At 39.5% G+C, this 13,059-nt stretch overlaps 1 protein-coding gene across 2 annotated transcripts in view; it reads right to left on the bottom strand.

Moving 5' to 3' along the window:
* Positions 1–13,059, bottom strand: part of PLCB1 (phospholipase C beta 1) — a 407,361-nt gene that overhangs the window by 201,335 nt on the left and 192,967 nt on the right. The window lies entirely within an intron of this gene.

The raw sequence follows: 13,059 nt of genomic DNA, 5'->3' as shown, positions 1-13,059 counted from the left end.
TAAAAACCATTGGAAGAAAGGTCACAGTGAAGGCAGGACTCAGTAACCAAGGAAGCTGTAGAATAAGATTAAAATCCAAATCCTTTATGAATACTCTTTTCTGGTCAAAATGAACTAATAATTTGCCCTACTGCCTTCAAAGGGATTACTTAAGTGCAAAGTTATGCATGTACCTAAAAATATTTACGGGAATGGAAGTCTTTATGCAAATTGAAAATAAATTAATCAGTTCAGCCAGACAGTGTTTCACACAAGCCCACGGTGAAGACAGAATACATGACACTGTCCGAATAAAAGATGAGGTCATTCCATAATCTCCATGAATGTAATTCTTGATGAGGTTATGAATAATATCAGTTCTCATTATATCTCATGGTTGTTTGAAGTCATTCTACATCTCAGTCTCTGCAAGTAACATATCACTCCATCTGGAAATACATTCCTTAAAGGAAGCAATTTTGTTCATGTAGAAAGCCTAATCCTACAAAGTCCCCAGGAAAAGATTCTGCCAACTTCAAAGCAGACCATACTTCATGCAAAATATGGTAATAGTTATCCAGCCCTTCTGCACATTAGAAATACTCATTTCATCAAGGTCATGCAATGAGATACACTTGAAGGACTTTCCTTGCTCATTCTAAAGCCCGATTTCTATATATTGCTCCATAAGTCTGCGTTCAGTGTGAGCACGAAAAACGTGGTAAAACTCCCAGGTTGTTAGGTATGGAAACTACACTTGGAACCCATTAGACTCATTTAAGTTGGTTTTTTGTTTGTTTGTTTTTGGGGGGTTTTGTCTATTTTTTGTATTAAAACACATTTTTCACCAAGCAGATAAAGTTAATTTGAAGCTCATGCATATAGGGAGATTCATTATTAAAGATGCCACAGAGAAAAACGAAATACAAAAATAATCAAGTGTGTTTCTTAATTGCCTTTATCTCATCTAGGGTCAAAGACAGTGTGTCTTCATCACAACCATATACTAATGCGTGACATCCTTAGGCAGCACATTCAGAGCTGCTCAAACGCTTGGAATGCATACCTACAAAACACGCAATCCTGTATAATACTTTGGGTTTTAATATTTCTAAACTATAAGTTATATCCTTAACGTCGACTGAATCTCAGGGTGGGTTCTGGTCCAGGAGGTGGCTAACAAAAACAAGTTACTAGCTGAAGCTTTTTGATGGAGGAGTAGAGGATCTCTCCTCCCAAGCCAGGCAAGGAGATCCCATTCCCTACAGCCCTGAGGAAAACCAACTGCAGGTCGATACCGCACTGGGGAAGGGGAAAGCAGAGACCAGGCTGTACCACGATCAGCAATAGCACAGACCCTCTCCTAAAGAGATGCAAATTTCATTATAATTTTTAAATGTCTAAGCCTTATCTTTCCAGCATATGGTATCTTCAAAGGCTTATCAAGTAGCAGAATTAAGCAGCCGTGCTGAGATACAGTGAGGTTAACGCCATTGCTAACAAATAACTGCAAAAACAAAGTCGCAGCAGAATTGTGTTTGTTACAATAACCACAGGCCTACGGGGGGAAGGAGGGTGGAGGGTTCCTCGCGAGTTTTTTTGCAGCTTTTCTAGCAGGAAACTTTTAAAAATGATACATGCCTGCCGAAACAGAAAGATAAGTGGATGCAATCAGCATACTCTTTAATTGTCTTTCCCATGGCTCACTGCAGAAAAAAGCCCACACCTTTATTCTGCAGGTACTAATTTCAGAGCACTATATTTTTAGGAAAAAAAAAAAAAAAGGCAAAAAAAAAAGCCGTATGACTGACATATATTAATTAAACCCTGCTGTGATGTTTATTAGTTTGGGAATAATTATTTAATCAAGAAATAGCTGCCAAGCTTTTGATTCAATGCTGATGAATAGATACGTTCAAAAAGATATTTGAAGCCAATTGAAGTAGGAAAAAATCCAGAATAATTCATAGGAATTTGAAAGCAGTGGATCAACATAATAACATTGACCCTGCATTTATTCATGTTCTGAGACCTTTAGCTTCTTTCCTGAATAAACACCATTTTGATCTGCAAGTGCTTATTGGCATAACTGAGCCAAACATAAAAAAACGCTACCTGAAGGAAACGGGATAAACAACTTGGCAGCTCCCTGCCAATTTGTGCAACATGTATTCACTCTTTCCACTGTTCCTACATAAACACATCTAGTAAGGAAAAAAAAAATGATGTCAAATGCATGTCCACTTGCTTTTCCGATAAGGAAGTAGATAAGCGTTGACTTCTTGACCAGAGTTAAAGCGAAGTGTGAACCATTACATAGCTCTCCACCGTACGTTTGGAAGAAAATCCAGTTTTCCTTTTTCAATAAATAAATGATATATTGGAGGTCTCCTGCCCTGGTTGTATTCACAGTGCAAACTCAAGCAATAATCCAGTGGAGAAACTGTCAGCGAGAAGAGCTCTAAAATATACTCTACATTAAAATAACAGACATAGCCGGTTGCCCACTGACTGCAATAAACATGTCCTGCACATAATTCATTAAATTTTTAGGTCTGTAATCAACATCACAACAGTCTCATGTATTACTGCTATTACAGATAAAACCATAGTCGTGCTGCATCTTCTTGCAAAACAAAGTATACCCCAAACCAGAAAGCCTGCAATCTAATGCTGTCATTCCTGCAAGAAGTGGCTATGAAAAGACTACTGCGTAGTCAGATGCAAAATTAGAATTAAAATCTCAAAATTAGAATTAAAAAGTCATGCAATGAAAGAACAAGGAAATCCAGAAAGATAATAAGGAGGAGGAAGAACAGCCCTAACAGGAAGCTTATATGAGTTCTCTGCAGTCAAGCGAACGTCATGGTGGATTAAAAAACAGTTAAAACTCTACACACACACACACATATACACTTGTGTGTGCATATATATATACGCATGCACATACATATAATACACCAAATGCATGGCTTAGATAACAAAAGACATTGCTTTGGCAGACATGTTCCTAAGGGATCTGAATCGGGAACTGGATGGAAAGATTCTCCTTTCTAGACAAGTTTTTCTCTCTTTCTGGAAGCAGAATAATAAACTGCAGAAGGGGTTGTCAATTCAGCAATTCATTTATGCTTCTCTAAAAACGCTAAAACCTTCAGAGGATCGATCTTATGCCAGTAATGTCTGATAAACCAGCACTGATTTTCTCTGGAGCAGCAGGACGTACCGAGGAAGAAATGATACCTGAACATGAAACCAGGGACTACACAAGTATCTTGATGCTGACAGAGGGGTCGCTGGTGGTTTAACAACAGACTTGTCTTTCTGCTGTTGAGGTAACGGTCTTCTCATTTTAGAAGGAGTGGGAGATTTTGCGAGCCTGAACTTCAACAAAGGTTTTGTCTGTCAGAGTGAGGAGGTGTAATGGGAACCAAGGTAAGAGGAAGGCATCACATAGTAGAAAAAGTGGCCAAACTCTCCTGAGCACAAAGATTTTCTCCTCCCCAAGCAAACCTGAACTCAAATTTGCCACGTCTCAGGACCCTCTTGAGAATATCTCATTGGTGCCATCATTTCAAACCCACTCCATTTGTTAAGTAGTGCTTGGGATTTTAATTTTGGCTTACTTTGCTGGGATTCATCTAGCTCTTTCCACGAACATTTTACAACACCAGAGCTTTGCGAGACGGCAGTCTGCACTTGCTAGCAAGGTGCGAATAACTTTAGCAGCACTATTTCTTGAGGCTCCCTTTCCTGTTGAGCAAGCTAAGAGGTATCACACCAGCAGGGCAAGGGGCAGAGCACACACCGGATCATACACGGTCCATTCTCCACCTCTTCTACGTGCCCGGGTATCACAGGCAACCTTAGTTCTGCCTTTTCTACGCTTTTGAGGAATTAATTTTTGAATATTAACAGTTTTCTTTTAAGACTGTTGCCTGCATTTAGCTTTCCTGTGTTTAACTTAAAGTACCTAAATTAAGTACCTTATTTATCAATTCCTATAGTAATTCATGAACAACAGCAACCTGGAATAAATATCTGCACTAAAAGGAGCACTCTTTACACAGCTAACTAATACATGGCAATTGATTCAGGACCAAAGTCTAACGATGATGAGAAAGTTTCTATTTTTCACCTGTTTAATCTCTTCAATAGTATAGGACAGGTTAGCTGTTTATTTTTAATAGCCAATACATGCTCAGTCTACAAACACCCTGGTCTCCACTGAGATTTTACTTCAAGCTCAAAAACCATTTACTAAGTACAAGATTTTAAGGAATGTCTAGACCAGTCTTCACCCGGGTGTCATCTGTATAGTAACAGAGAAATTCATTTAAGCTGTGTAAAAGTAATCCCGTGTGGGTAGGAATTGCAAAATCTGTATAGTTACAAAGCCCAAATAATTGTGCACAAGACTTCCAGGAGGCTAACACCAAACCTTAGAGGAAAGCCAGAAAATTCAGATTCATGATTAGTAATATCCTGCTCCATATATTTAACATTTTTAAAGGGCAACCCTCTCAGCAAGGACTGCATGCACAAAGGCTCAGATCTAGTTCCATTTACTGTAATATACTTTTACAAACACATGCAGGTGTGTGATTGACCCCTACATGCATAAAAAGGATTTGAGACTAAACTGGGTCAGTGTGTTACTGTGACAGTAGTTTTTATGCCAAAGATGGGCACACATGGTACACAGAAAAGAGACCAAGAGTACAATAGAAAAATTACATCTTGGGTTTTTTTCCCAGACACAGCCTTGGAAGAAAGACAAGCAGAGTAACTTGCTTGGCTATCGCCTGTTGCATTATTTTGTGCTGCTAGATGCCACAGTGAACCGCTTTGCGTTCTCTCTAATGGTTCTGGGTTGGAGCACTACATCACCATCTCACCAAGAAAGAGGCTATGAGCAAATGGATCAAGACCAAGTTACTATCCATCCCCTCACATCATCTCTCCCCTGCACCCCACTTTCCCATTCCTCTCAAACTCTTTTCCTCTTGCAGGTCAGGACCACAGCGCATCTGACAGACATATAATTATGAACGCCAACCAGATGTACGGCTCTGGTTAGGTTTTGCATCTCAACGGCCTTTCAGGACCATCCATCTCTCTCTGATTCTCCACTTGCTCTTTGAACTGCTGTGGATTCAAGGGTGCATCTAAAGAAGGGTATGGTAGGTCTCCAGGCATATAAAGTGCCTGGTCCCATCTGACAGTAATCCTTCTGGCCAGACAAATAATAAATATTAATACATTTTTAAGGTGTAATCTTGCAATTGTGATCAATTGCCTGACTGCAGAGACATGATGGCATACATAGAAGAGCATTAAAAAGTCTAAAGGAATACAAGAAAATAGACCTTGGACTCTTTTAATGGCTTAACATCTCAGGGGAAGGAAGAAGGAAGCACGCTGTGAACACAGCAGCATTTTGGTTTAAAAATACAATGCACGGTTTATTAATTTTGATGAAGCTTCTTGTAGTAAATGTTACATCTGTCTAATTTAAGAGAATAAAACATATTTAATCCTGATCAATCTTGCTGAATTTGCAAGCTGAGCTCTCCACCATATAGCTGAACCACACTTATGTGTACAGAATGTTTTTAAGGAAATGGCTCTGCCTTACTGGATTGAGACCTACAAGCAGCTGCAGCACAGATTCAGCAGAATCTGTCTTCTAAAGAGATGCGAAAGCTTAGCCTTCTGCTTGTTCTGCTGTAGATGGCATTATTGTTTCCTATGGACTTAGCCAAATGAAGCCACATTAAAACCAGGTTATTCTTCAAAGCCTGTACCACCACGAAAAAATTTATCTTAGCACTGCTTTGACTCCTACCTAAGCTACACTTCAGAAAACCTCAGAAAATGTGTAACAACATACTAAAGAACAATCATACGAGATCTACGTTTTGGTTTTATCACCTAGGGGATTGTGGAAACAATCTGCGGGCAACAGAACTGAAATAATCAAGACAAAGAGACAGAACCATGCATACGAATCGGGCATGAACATTATCTCTGATAAGCCTTGAGATCTGTTTCCCTGCCTGCAGCTGGCTCGGTGAAAGCAATGGGCAATATTATTTTTTCATTACCACTGGAAAGGCACCTACCTACCTTGTAACATTGAGTTGTACGTTTTATCTTTCTGTATTTGCAGACCCATACAAAAGCCTCATGAGTATTTCATACAATAGAAAGGTTTACATTTATGATTTGAGATTGAGGATGAACCCCCATGCTGAACCACACTCATCGCAGAACATCACCTGGCTGGAAATGGACTGCTTAAAACCAAATAAATATCCCTGCTTCCCAGCATTGGGCCGTTCTGCAGCTAGTCTGTGGCACTCAAACAAGGAAAAGGGTGTTTTGCGTTACCTGTTCAACATGAGCATAAAGCATGTGATATGACATCCTAGCAGCTAGCTCACCAGGCAAATGTAAAGACATGCAAATAACAACTTGCTAAAGATTTCTCTTTTACCTGCTGTGATAAAACAGTTTGATTTTGATGTTTAAAACTCGGTGCTCTTAAGTAGAGTGGACGTGAGCAGCTCTTGCATCTACTGCCTGCAGCATGCAGGATCAGAATAGAAATTCTGAAATTCACCTTGGCTCTACTTTACATATGAAAACAGTTCTTACAATTAATTAAAACTGAGCATTATTTTATGGTAATAAATGATGCTTTCTCTTTTTCTGTATGCCCAAACTGTCTAAAATGTAAAATTTCATTCTTCCTAATACTTTACAAGCAGTGACTACAGCTATAAGTTTCGGAAAGAGCTGAGTTTTGGGAAATATAAGAAATTAAATTCTAATGCTGTATGAAGGTACTGCAGCTTCGTCAGGAGTAACCAACGCTGATGAATCTTCACCTATCAAGAGCTGTTGCCTGTTGCTACGGTCTTATATCACTTGCTCCTATCACTATTATTCTGAACCCCAAACTCCCCCCAGTTTAAATAAGCAAGAGTGATGCAAGTTGGAAGGTAGCCTGCATTACTTCGGTAGTAATACAGTCGGTAACTGGGATTGAGAGATTAGGTTTTATATGCATCTCTGCCAAAGCAACCTAGATAATAGTACTGTGTTACTTGACCCCCCCAAAATGCTATGAAATTCTCAAAGGGAAACCAAGAAAGCATCTGTAATACACAAACAGGTGAGAAAAAAAAGGAAGAAAAACCCCAGCCTTGTTCCCCTCCACAAAATGAAAGACTTTTCCTCATGCCTGCTCCATGTATCTTAAGGGCTAGAGTCAGGACCAGGTAAGGATAAAGCAGCAGAATTTCCCTGAGGCACAATTTTCTCTAAACATCCACTTGTCCTTGCTAACATCTTAAACTCAAGTGGCCTTTCCTAGAACTAGCTTAAATCCAGTGAAGGTGCCTATACCTGTGGTGTATGGAGATCATATTAGCAGCTGAAGAACAGGGATGTGTCTGAATGTTCCCATAAACCTCTGTAATGAAGCAGGCAATTCAGTTTTGCACAGGTTATCTCAGGCTTCACCCTCCCAAGTTAAGTATTCAAGTTAAGTATTATTCACGAGCAGGAGTTGAGCGAGGGCCAAAGCAGAAAATCGTAACGTGAGTTAATCCCTGCAGCTACGGCCTTGGGAAACACAGAGAAATCTGCCAAATATTCTCCTAGTAAAAGGGAACTCGGCTGATTTCAGCTTAATGTTTATATCGCTGAGGGACTTGGCTCCGGTTTTCCAACTGGCATACAGACCCATGAAAAGCTTTATCTCTCTTTCCAAAAACGTTATTTTAACCTTAGAAAGAATAGGAGTCTTACATGAGTAAAGGCTACAGACTTGGATGCCTTGACGTTTCTAGACACGTTCCAGACTTTTAAGAGAAATTACAGGCAAAACCTTTTAACGTCTTTGCGAAGGCGGCCTTTGTCCAGTCTCCAGTAAGAGAAAGCCCCGGGCGCTTTGCGGTGCACGGCCCGCAGCCGAGACCATCCCCGCGACGGCTGCGGAGATGCGTAAGCAGCACATGCTTTGGAGCGGGACCCAGGAGCCTACTGGCTAAATCCAGACTTTCCAAGTATTCACAGCCTTGAAACATTTTCTGATGGTAACACTGTGCGGAGCATTCAAGGCTCTACTTCTGTTAACAACTGAAAATAAAATACTGTCCTTCTCAGGAGCGGACAGGGAAGCCAGGATCTGTTAAAATTAGTGTCCCAATAAAGACAATTTATTCAAGTTATAAAAGCTGCAGTATTTTAAAAGAAGGCTTCCTTTCTTCTTCCTTAACTCCTCATTCATGTTTACTGCATATTTCACACAGATTTTGGCTTAGCTGATAAAGTATACTCGTAAAGTGTACATCTGACACTGGCTGGTCAAATAAAATGGCAGCGAAGCAGCCTGTTGAGGTAAAATCCCAGTCCTGCTCATGCCAACAAAATGCTGCTGTTGCCATCAGCGAGGCCCAGATTTCACTTCTGATTCCCCACATACACAATTTCTGATTATAAACAAGTGAAATGTAATGGAGGCATGGTCATACCTTAAAATATAAGAGTAATAAAAGTGAAAATAAAAGAAAAATAAAAGAATAAGAGAAAATAAGGAATATTATTATTGTAATATAAATCTCATTCTGAACAGCAGATTTCTCTTCCAGAGCAGCATGTAAGATGTCAGTGAGCTACATCCTTTAGTAACTACACAGCACATCTTATAACTTCATCAGAAAGAGTCAAAGTTTAAAAAATACAATAATAAAATAGAGATGGAGAATGAGCATAAGCTTTCACTGGCAAATGCAAGCAACTGATCTTAAAAGATAATTTTGAGCTAGTTTAAATCAGCCTATCTCCAGAAAGGTCAGGGAAACCATCGTAATGTGACCAGAAAATCAACTCTAGCTTTCCATGCTGTACCAAAACAAGGGGAGACAGAAGAAAAGGTAAATTCCCTTTAAATATGTGCTCACATTTAATTATACAGTTGCTACAATTTGATCTCTCTAATCTGGACCAGAGTGAGGCAAGGGCAGTTTTTCTTACATTACATACAGTAAGGCATAAGCAGTTGCCTGCACTATTTATAACTCGGCAAATGAGTTATCCTCGAATGAGAATCTTACCACAACAAACTCCAGAGAGTAAATATCTGGTTTTATTCAGAATTATTTTAGTAGCATTTTAGCACAAGAACTTACTCAGACTGTTCCTGCAACAGCAATAGCAATTCACTGCCCGGGGTGCAGCACTCCATCCCTACTAACCAACCATCAGCCTTTCACTCGCACACCTGCTTGCACCCTCTGTACTAGCAGAGACACATGCCCAAATTAACAGGTCCCGTAAGTGAGACCCCCATTAGGAAGGTTAGTTGAACTTAAAGGAACTTTTAATTTAACTCCTGCTTCTTTTAAATAAATGGGAAGGTGCATGGCCTTTGCTCTTGGAAAGCCAGACTTTTGTCCTCTCTGCTACCACTGGTCTCCCTTGAATCTCTGTGGAATTTGTGTCAATCATGAAGAAACAGAGATGGTGGCTCTACTTTTTTTTTTTTTTTTTTTTTAAGTTCTTTAAGTGATACAAAAATAAAAATTACAGAGCTAAAAATAAGGTAACGTTTAATTTCATTTTTTTTAATGACCCAGCAGCACCAATCCAGCTGTACTACGTCTGCACACAATCTCGCTAGTTCCAAGGAGAAAATTTAAATCTCCTGTATTTAGCTGGGAGATGTTATCTTGATTAAATTTATGGAGAGAAAGAAGGAATTTTCCTTACACAAAAATACGGAAAACAGTGAAGGGAAAATGAGAACTTGTGGGGGCAAAAATCACTTGCAAGCTGTGCAGGGGTTAGTTAAATATAAAAGCACGCTTAGAAACCAGCACTCGCCAAGCAGGCGCCTAGCAACAAAATGCTACATGCGATGGGTTTTTAAATAGGAGAGAAACTCTGCAGTTGTGTTGTTGGTAAGCGAAACAAGAATTCCTGTTTGAAACATCATCTTGCTACTGGTCTATCAAATGTCAGAAGGGCAAGGGATGCTCTCGTGACATCAAACTGAATTGCTAAATTCTCCGTTTCCTGCTACATTTTGATAGCAGCTGTACCTTCTCCATAGCCACATATACGCTTTCCTTTTCTTCATGGGTTTTGTCCATAAAATCAGGAAAATATTTAAAGGTGCTAACATTATAAATTTGTGATGCTCAGGTGGCTGCAACACTTTAAACCTTACACATACCATGAACAGATGAAGATGGCACTCAAGATACACGCTGCATTCCAGTGCTGCATGGAAAAAATCCCTTGAAATGTAAGCCAAGAACGTCTCCACAGTTAAACGTGTCCCTGGGATAACTTCACATCAGCACACACAACTTGGGGGAGCAGAGCAGAGACTTAATTGGCCCTTTCCTTATTTTTCAACTTGATGTCCTGAAGAAAGATGCATGACTGAACCTGCAGTTAATCACTGTAATTATGGACACTTTATAGTTCTGTGTATTGAATAGGCATAAATCTATTCGCATGCTGACAAAATAATGTATAGCTTCATATAAGTGTAATAGCTGGAATTAAGAGCTTACATGTACATTAAGAGACATAGCTATTAAAACACATACAATGATGAAAATAATATAAGAAAAAGAGCAAAGAAAACATTCTGCGGGAAAGGCTATTATGCACTTGTTAGTAATAAATGTCAATTCACATACAGTTGTTCCCCTAAAAAAAGGGCAAAAACTTGCCAAATGTAAAAGACTGCCATGAAATCCCAACAGAAACAAAGAGCGACGTAAGAAATTCTTCTGACATACAAGACAGAGTTAAGCTATGAGGGTACATAAACTGCCATGATTTAATAAACATAAAACGAAAATAAATTCTTGAAATTGTCTAAAAATATAGCAGTGTCAGTCATACTGAAAATGGAAAATAAAAATGGGAAGAAAAAAAAAAAAAGCACCAACCCACCAAGTAAGATACGGCTCCAAAACAACATCTTGCAACTTAAGCTATCCAACAGTAATGTATAAATACCACCTGTGAAGCCGTTCTTTTCCACTTTCATGTTATAAAAGCATATTTTATCAATTTCTCCTATGATTTGGGGAATATTTTGCCTAGCATAACTGTTAAAGACTGTTGGGTTTTCTCACAGATGGGTTATCTGATGCCGTCAATTCCAATGTCAGTGGGAGAGATCTAGAGGAGTCACTTAGCAAGTGGAGTGGTTTTAGCTACAACCTGTGCAGCTCTCCAGTAAATGCTGTATCTGAGCAGGAACCTAAGAGCGATCTTTTTATCTGGGCCACAGCAATAAATCACATTCTCTGAATTCCATTCTGAAACCCTTGTTCTTGTGGCAGAGTACTTAGAGAAGCCGAACACACATTAGACCACTTCAGAGGTATATGCAGCAGCCTATGGAGGGAGCACATCAAGAATGGATTTAAAAGCAGCCCAGGTCTTCTTTAAAGATGCAAAGAAGTCAGTATGTTTACAGGGAACTACTGTGAAAATCTGGCTGTCAAGATGAAAATCGGAGTGGTCATTTTCTAAAAGAATGAGTTCTGGTTACGCCAGCCTGACACTCGTCAGGGCAGTTTTTTAGTCCACAAATTTATTTCATTAAAGTGATTGAAAAATGTACTTTTTCTGCATAAAAAGAAAAATTTATCCAAAATATAACTCCTACAGCAGTTCTAATTCCATTTAACCGCTTTCTGATAGAGGTTTCAAGCCATAAGAACTATTATACCAATTAATTTTGTGTGTGCACGTGCGCTGAGGCTGCCTAACCCACCATTTACACATAGACAGATACACAGACTTTCACACGGGGTGCTTGCTCACACCGCTGACATTCTGTCTATGGAACATTATAGTTCTCCTGGATAATGTTATTACATATTTTATTGACGTCAATAACCTTGTTTTTCAAGGACAGTAATATCTTTTGGCTATTTTTACCTACTAGCAGGAATTTGCAAATATTAAATTGAGTCTATGATCCCTTAGCGTAATAGTTACCAGAACATACAGAAAGGAACATCACAACTTCTCCTGTAAATAATGTCAGGCAAAGAACAAGCACAAATTTAAGCTAGTGGTTCAGTTGGTCTTACCATGGTTTTTTTTTTTTTACTCCACAAATTGGTGAAAGAAGAAGCTATAATAAAGCAATTCTACTTCACCCTTTTTCATGTGATTAACCTTATTTGAGCTGGAAGAGCATAAGAAGTGTTTTGGGAAATGTGCAGGAAAGCAAAAAAGATTAAATGATATTTTCTCATCTTTCAAGATGCAACGTTTGAAGGTAGCAAATTGGGTAGGGAAAGCGACCTTTCCTGTTCTCTCCTCTCAGAGCCTGTGCAGCTCAACTCCCTGCTTTCATACTCTGACACTGACAAAGATGGACAGTGGCGGTACAAAAACTGTAAACCGCTGTATTATACCCGCTGTATGAAGGGACAGTGTGTGCACTGCTGTTATGAAGCTATTCTCCTGTTTCCAGGTATTCCACGTCCAAAAAAACAATTTAAAAAAGGTATTTGTTTATTTATTTTGCTGTGGGCCATTCTAAAACACCTCAGACTTTTCTGAAACACCTTGTTTCACTCTCACTTCCCTCTACCACTTCATTTATGTCTTGTCCTTTGCTTCTGGACCATGTAGGCATGTTCTACTCATCCCGCTCTTACAAGATATCTAGGTAGATTACCTCCTACATCCAGCTCACACCATCAGTTTTTCTCTCCTCTTTTTGGACACCTCCCAGTGAACTTCCTTCTCTCCCCGGTTTCTTTTCCTTCTTTCCATTCTTCAGGCAATGAAACCCATCAGAGGCTACAGAAACCTGTTGCAGCAGAGGAAGCCACTGCTGAGGCTTCATCAGACACAGCACCTCTGGTGGCTGGAGGAGCTGATGCGGACCCGAGTCATTCATTCAGGTCCTACAAAAATCTATGAAGTCCTTTATAACAGCCTGAGCAGGAACAAAACATAGCCCATCTCCTCCTCCTTCCCTAATGTCTTGCTTAAACCAGCAGGTTATTTTCCCCCAGGACTCCA

The sequence above is a fragment of the Nipponia nippon genome, unplaced genomic scaffold, assembly GCF_047370975.1.
Source record: "Nipponia nippon isolate SJK-2023a ecotype South Korea unplaced genomic scaffold, ASM4737097v1 scaffold_4, whole genome shotgun sequence".
In the NCBI taxonomy this organism is placed as follows: Eukaryota; Metazoa; Chordata; class Aves; order Pelecaniformes; family Threskiornithidae; genus Nipponia; species Nipponia nippon.
Note: the sequence above shows the minus strand (reverse complement) of the source record. Positions and strands in the feature narration are given on the sequence as shown.